Below are 6,167 nucleotides of genomic sequence, written 5' to 3' on the forward strand. Positions count from 1 at the left end.
AAAAAATTTGAGGACAACTGTAGCTTCATGGGGATATGAAATTGCCCCACTGTTAAAAGCAACATTTGACCACAAGGGGGCAGCGTTAGCCCAACCTAAACTCAACCATCATAAAGCCAAGAGATCATGTGAAACACAGCTGTCCTATGATTTAACTGAGGCCTGTGTGTGTATGTATAATCAAAACTGATAATATAAGGTATTTATCAGATTCATGAGGGTCTTAACAAGACTCACAATTGCCCTTTAAAGAAAACAACAACTATTTGACAGTTTTCACTTCATAAAATGACATTTTTCATTTTCCCATCTGAGTAGTGTTCTGACTGGGGTGAACCATGACTTTGACATTACTGTTAAGCATGTGGATATAAACACAACTCCTTCATACTATATGCATATGTATTTTGCTCTATGTGCCAACATCAGCCCAAGGGTTCAACAGAGGAGCCTGCCAACAGAAGCAACGGGGTAGTCACCTCCCTGAATTCTTCACTCAGCTCCCTTGACTACTCTGATCAGACTCCTTCCCTCCCAGCTCTCCCTGTGCGCGAAGCTGGCGGCGGGGAGGTAAGAGCACAGTAGAGACACTCATCATCGCTAAACAGGTGGAAATGCTACAAGAGACTGGCTCAGAGGTCATTCTGTATATTATTTGTCTTATTGGTTTCTTTCAGGATACAGAAAGTACTTTGTTTGGAATACCAACGCCTACGTCCCAGGATCAGACATATGGGTATGCTACTGTAAAAGATTCCCTACTTCTGCTAGAGTACCACAGTTACTGACACATTTTAACATTTGTACAAATTACTCTCCTTCATCACATATAAAGGCCCACTCGAAGAAGCAGTTACCAAAAGGAATGAATGCCTGCTTGGTTAAATGTGGCCACCAACAGCCAGATTACACAAAACACACTGTCTGTGGTGACAGTTGGTCAATTGTATCAGCTTTGTAGACCGGTGCGTCTGCATTTGCCAGTAACACAAAGACAGAGCTATGAACTGTGTAGTAACCACACAGTGTAAAACATCTAATTGAAACATAGTGAAACAAGAAAACGGAGGTTCCAGCCAAGCAGTCAGAGAGAACAGATGCCTCCCTAATGAGACATTTTGCTAACATTTCAAACCCACGAGATAAGTGTACTAACTCTTGAAGGCTCATCCTGCTGTAGAATAGTTCATGCCGTAGGACTATCAGCATTCGGACACTGATGTTTGAGGTAGAAGCTGATCCCATAAGAACATAAAGTCATGGATCCTTTATTATTATTGACATGGTTGCAACAAACCAGCGGCTTTAGAGAGTCCATCAGTTCACACACAGCAGTAACAGCAAACATAAGCAGAACAAATAATTTATGTGTATTACAGAATAACTGGTCCGTCTCTGTGCAAGGGTATGAATAATAAAAGCATTTGATTACTGACATATGTTTGCAATGATTCAGTTGTACGATCCTCTTAAGTATAACTGTTTCATTTCAAGTTGCAAGTTAATATTCAAACTGTGGAATTTGATGACTATAACTTGGTCTCTGCATTTTGTATTGCTCTGATGTGTTTCAGGAGGGATGCGGACGACATGAGCCAATGGCAGTGTGAGTTCAGGGGTCAAATCAGAGCGCTGAGACAGTGGCTCAAGAGCATGGAGATGAGACTCCCTCCTCAGGACCCCAGGGTCAGTTGGGTTTTACTGTCTGTCTGCCTGCCTGCTGTTGTCTCCCTCACTTTCATCATCTCACCATATATCACGTTTGAGTCGCAACAAAAAGCACCTTTACATGTGTGTCATTCATTTTTACATGCTAATTTCAAGATAATATTACTAGGCTTTCAACACATTTTCTTTTCTTTTCTTGCTTTTTTGGTTCTGTATTTTCTGACTTTGTTTTTACTGCTCTAGCCCCCTGGTGTTGAACTCAGTAGCATCTATTGGCGTCCTGCCAAGCTAGTCTACATGGGAAACATCCATCTTCCGTGGCTCTGCTTCCCTTTCTCTTTCTGTTTCCTTGTTCATGTCAGTTACAGGCTTCTGGAGGCTACAAAGATGTGCGCGAGCCCACATGTTGTAATCACACTGGGAAACAATGCAACAACTCCGCATTAAAATCAAGTAACAAGAAAGAGTTTATAGGCATGGCAGCTGCTCTATGAGGATTTGCTTTCATTTAATGGTGCAGTGCTTTGCTGCACCAGTAAATATGAAATGTCACTGTGACAGTGCTGATGTTTAGCAACGTGCTGCTGATTACCAAGTTTACTATCTTGCTTGGGTGGCTAAAAAAAAAAACTCCAGATGAATTACAATGGCCCCTTATTAGATTAAAGAGTGAACAAACAAGGTAAAAATGCAAATTTGTCATCCGGGTCACAGTCATCCTAAGAGCTTCAGTTCCAGAACGGAAGAAGCCTCTTGGATGACAGCTGAAATGTCTTGACGAACCACAAAGAAAAGTCTAGCTGCTTTTTACGGAAGCATTTCAGCTAAAAATATAAAGTCATTAAGGCCTGCACTTGAATATGGTTTAAATAAAAGCGTGGGTAAGGAGACAACGTAGGAATCCAAATAAAATTGCTGAGCTCAGTCTCATTCATTTGTATAATTCACTACTTACATGCAAAATACAGAGATCTGAGACTCCATATAAGTGGAGAAACTGCTGTCAAATATCTTGAAAATGGCTGACTATAAATGTGATAGAAACGCTCCATCTGCAAATATGATAACAAACATAACATTATGTTTGTCACACAATGGTATCTACTTTCATTCAGGCAAATGTAACATGGAATCTCAAACTCTCACTACATCCCCTGCTTAAGTCTATATTCATAATGGAAATTTAAATTAATCTTGCTTAATTTCAACAGTATTAACCACGGGCTGAAAATGACGTCTGAGGATATGTTGGTAAGTGAGTAAAGAAGGAAGAAACTGAACCAATGACTCATGTGAGTCAGTACACTAACACTTTTGAGTGTTGTGAAAAAGAGGAAAGGGAATGTAGAGGTTTCCCAAATACTCAGACGGATACTGAGGTGGTCCTCCTCCACTCCTGCGGGGAGACTTCTTTAGGCCACAGAGGGACGGAGGGGATGGGGAATCAGGCTCCATTGTGCCTGGCCTGGACAGCCAGGCTAGAGAAGTGCTTGGCACTGGAGGCCCTCTGCACACATGAACGAACACACTGAAAAGACATCAGACTCTGATGGGAAGAAGAGGCAAGGGGGCAGAAAAAAAAAAAGAAAAGAAAGAAAAGCAGGATTTTTATGGTAAGAGCGCTCAGATCTGACTCGGCATTTATTGAACACAGTTATATTTTGTTGTACAGCCAGTTATACTAATATTTGAACAAAGACATGTCCCAGCTGTCAGTCATTGTGTTACTGGTTGGGTTGAAAATCAATGCTGGACATGCAACCATGGTGGCACTTACAAGATATTGATAAATGCTAAAAGGGAGCAACTGTGGCACAAGCGATGTCAGTGACAGGGCAATGAGTAAGGAAGTTAACATTGATCACCCTGCGCTACAAGTAAGACTGTATTAGCAAACAACCCTGTGTGTATGAAGTTGAGTAAGGTTGAGTTTTTCATTTGTATGAGTTGCATAATGTTTTTCTTTCAAAAGTTACAATTCATCTTTGACAATAAGGAAATAATCATGACTGGTCAGCAAGTTTGCTAAAAAACCAGCCTTATTGCTTTTATTGATAATGTCAGCTACCTTGAATTTTACCATCAGTCTGTTTGGATATACAACCTGTTGTGCTTCCATCAAGTCTAGTTCAGCCAGTTAGATTACTTCAGTCTGCAGAGTAGCTCTGCCTTTGATTTTCTTGTGTAAAGCTAAAACTCTACTACTGCTACTTTGTGACAATGGCACACCAATGCATGGTGTTACCTTACAGGATTTTGTGTTTAATTGGCAGTGAATGAATGAATCCAACCGTTAGATAAGGAGTGTTTTCATTGGAGTTGATCTATTGTGCAGCAAATGAAAAAAAACACGATAGGAGCCTGTAGTGCAGCAAGGATGGTGAGGTAATAATTTATGTGAATATCCTTAGTGAAGGGTGACTGCACCTTCTTCAGTGAGCTGTGAATCAACTACACAAAAGGATCAAGAGAGTTTGATGTTTTTATTGTTGAAGTAAAAATTGGTTTTGGTTCTGATTTAGTTATATGGTCCATTGAGGTGAATGGGTTCCTTTGTCCTGACTGAATGTTCGAGCCATTAATAGATTGAAGGGACCAAGAGACAAAACAGGATCTGTGTTTGAACCTTTATGACCTCTAAAGACACTTCATGATGACCATCTTAAGAAGAGTTCTATCAAAACCATTTTTCAACAGGAGATCTTCTTCTTAGTACTTTTTTACGTATTTCATTTCGTGTCCATTTGAAAGAAGCCCCTGCTTCCCTGGGGACCGGCGTGGAAGATGCACAGGCATGTCTTATCACATATTGGAGGCTCAAATGCTTTGGAAAGCTGTATTTAGTCTGACCTCAGTGAGAGTGTGTGAAATAAGGGGGTGTCTTTTTATCTCTGCCATGCCTTTATCATACTGCATCCGACCACAGACCTTTGTCATGGTAATGCAGTTAGTCTGCTGCACTGCTGGTTCCAGTCTGGGCCTGAGGGACTCGTTAGTTAGCAGCATGAATGAGGACGTCTCTCGACAGCCCCCCGTATACAGATCCTCTACAATTCACAGGAGAGAGTCACACACCTGCTCCTTAACACAAGGCAAGCACTGACACATCCTAAACTGTTTTCCCATGAACACTGGGATACATATGAGCCTCAGATAGGAGGCTGTCAAGCATGAATATAATAAATATTTAGATGGAAATGCCATGCAATTTGTGTTTCCATACCTTATGGACCAGAGAAACCTGAACATAAATAGCACTGGAGTAGTATCATGAGTGTTATTTAGCAGGAGTAAGAAGTGCAAAACTGGCCACGTTTTACGATTTCAGGAGGGTAACTGTCTTGGTGTAACTGGTATAGTGAAACATCAGCTGTTTAACAACTAAGGGCATCTAACCATTAGTTTGTGAAGCACACTTGACTTTTGACATCCTTGAGTTGGCGGGATTTATTACCTGCTGTGCTATATCCAGTTTGTTGAGCAATTATCAACCAAGGGATCATTTGACACATAGTTAATGATACACTTATCATATTAATAGTGTTAAATGTCATCCAATTATAAGTCCATTAAAATGAGCATATTTGGAACATAATGGTTTCTATATAATGACGGGGTTTCTCATCAGATAGGTTCAGGATAATGTTATTCGATGGCATTCTTGTGAGACAGAGTGTACATAAGGGGGTAATAGGATGTCTTTTGATAACAATTTCTTTTTACGCTGCAAAACAAAATGTCACAGACCAGTCAAAATGACATCTCTTCACTTTGGCAGCCAGGTTAAGGTCAAAAGTTCTCTCTGTTCACCCTCCCTCCCCTGCTGATGAGGATCCTCTGGATAAAGCCTCTCTGTGTTTTAAAGGTCTCTGGTTTCCCTCAGCCTGTGGCAGATGCTGCATCCCAAATAAGCCCTGTACACACAACTTCCAAACAGGGCCAGGAAGAGGGGTGAGAGATCACAGCCTATTATCTTCTTCTCTCTGTCTGTGACAGCCAGCAAACAGCATCCCTGCTCTCTGGCGCTGCCATAACCTTCAGGGGAAAGGGGCTTGTTTTCATTGCTGGGAATAACCCACAAGTCAAACGAATAATGGCAGAAAAGTAAACTTGTTAATTCCGACTCAAGTTGGGATTAAACCTTATATCTAAATGACTGTTTTTCTTTCAGTTGGTGTGGCAAATTAATTTTCACATTATAGCACTTCAAGTAATCTCTCCCATAAGAGTTTTTTTTTTTTAATCTTTTATTCACACACTTTATCAGGGTTAATGGCAGTATGGGGCCTCTCCTTTTATGGCCCATGCTTTACCGTCCTCTGTAGAAAATGTGGACTTATGGCTGTAAATCCTCACTTCCTGGGAGCAACTGAATCAAAGGGGGAGCTGATGATGTGGTTGAACTCCTCCATCCCCAAGTGGCTAAATCCTCCTCTCACCCATGACTGTGATTTCCAGTATCCAGGCAGCCCAGCAGGGCCCAAGCAACCCAGTAGGGA

The sequence above is a fragment of the Stegastes partitus genome, unplaced genomic scaffold, assembly GCF_000690725.1.
Source record: "Stegastes partitus isolate 25-593 unplaced genomic scaffold, Stegastes_partitus-1.0.2 Scaffold384, whole genome shotgun sequence".
Lineage (NCBI taxonomy): Eukaryota > Metazoa > Chordata > Actinopteri > Pomacentridae > Stegastes > Stegastes partitus.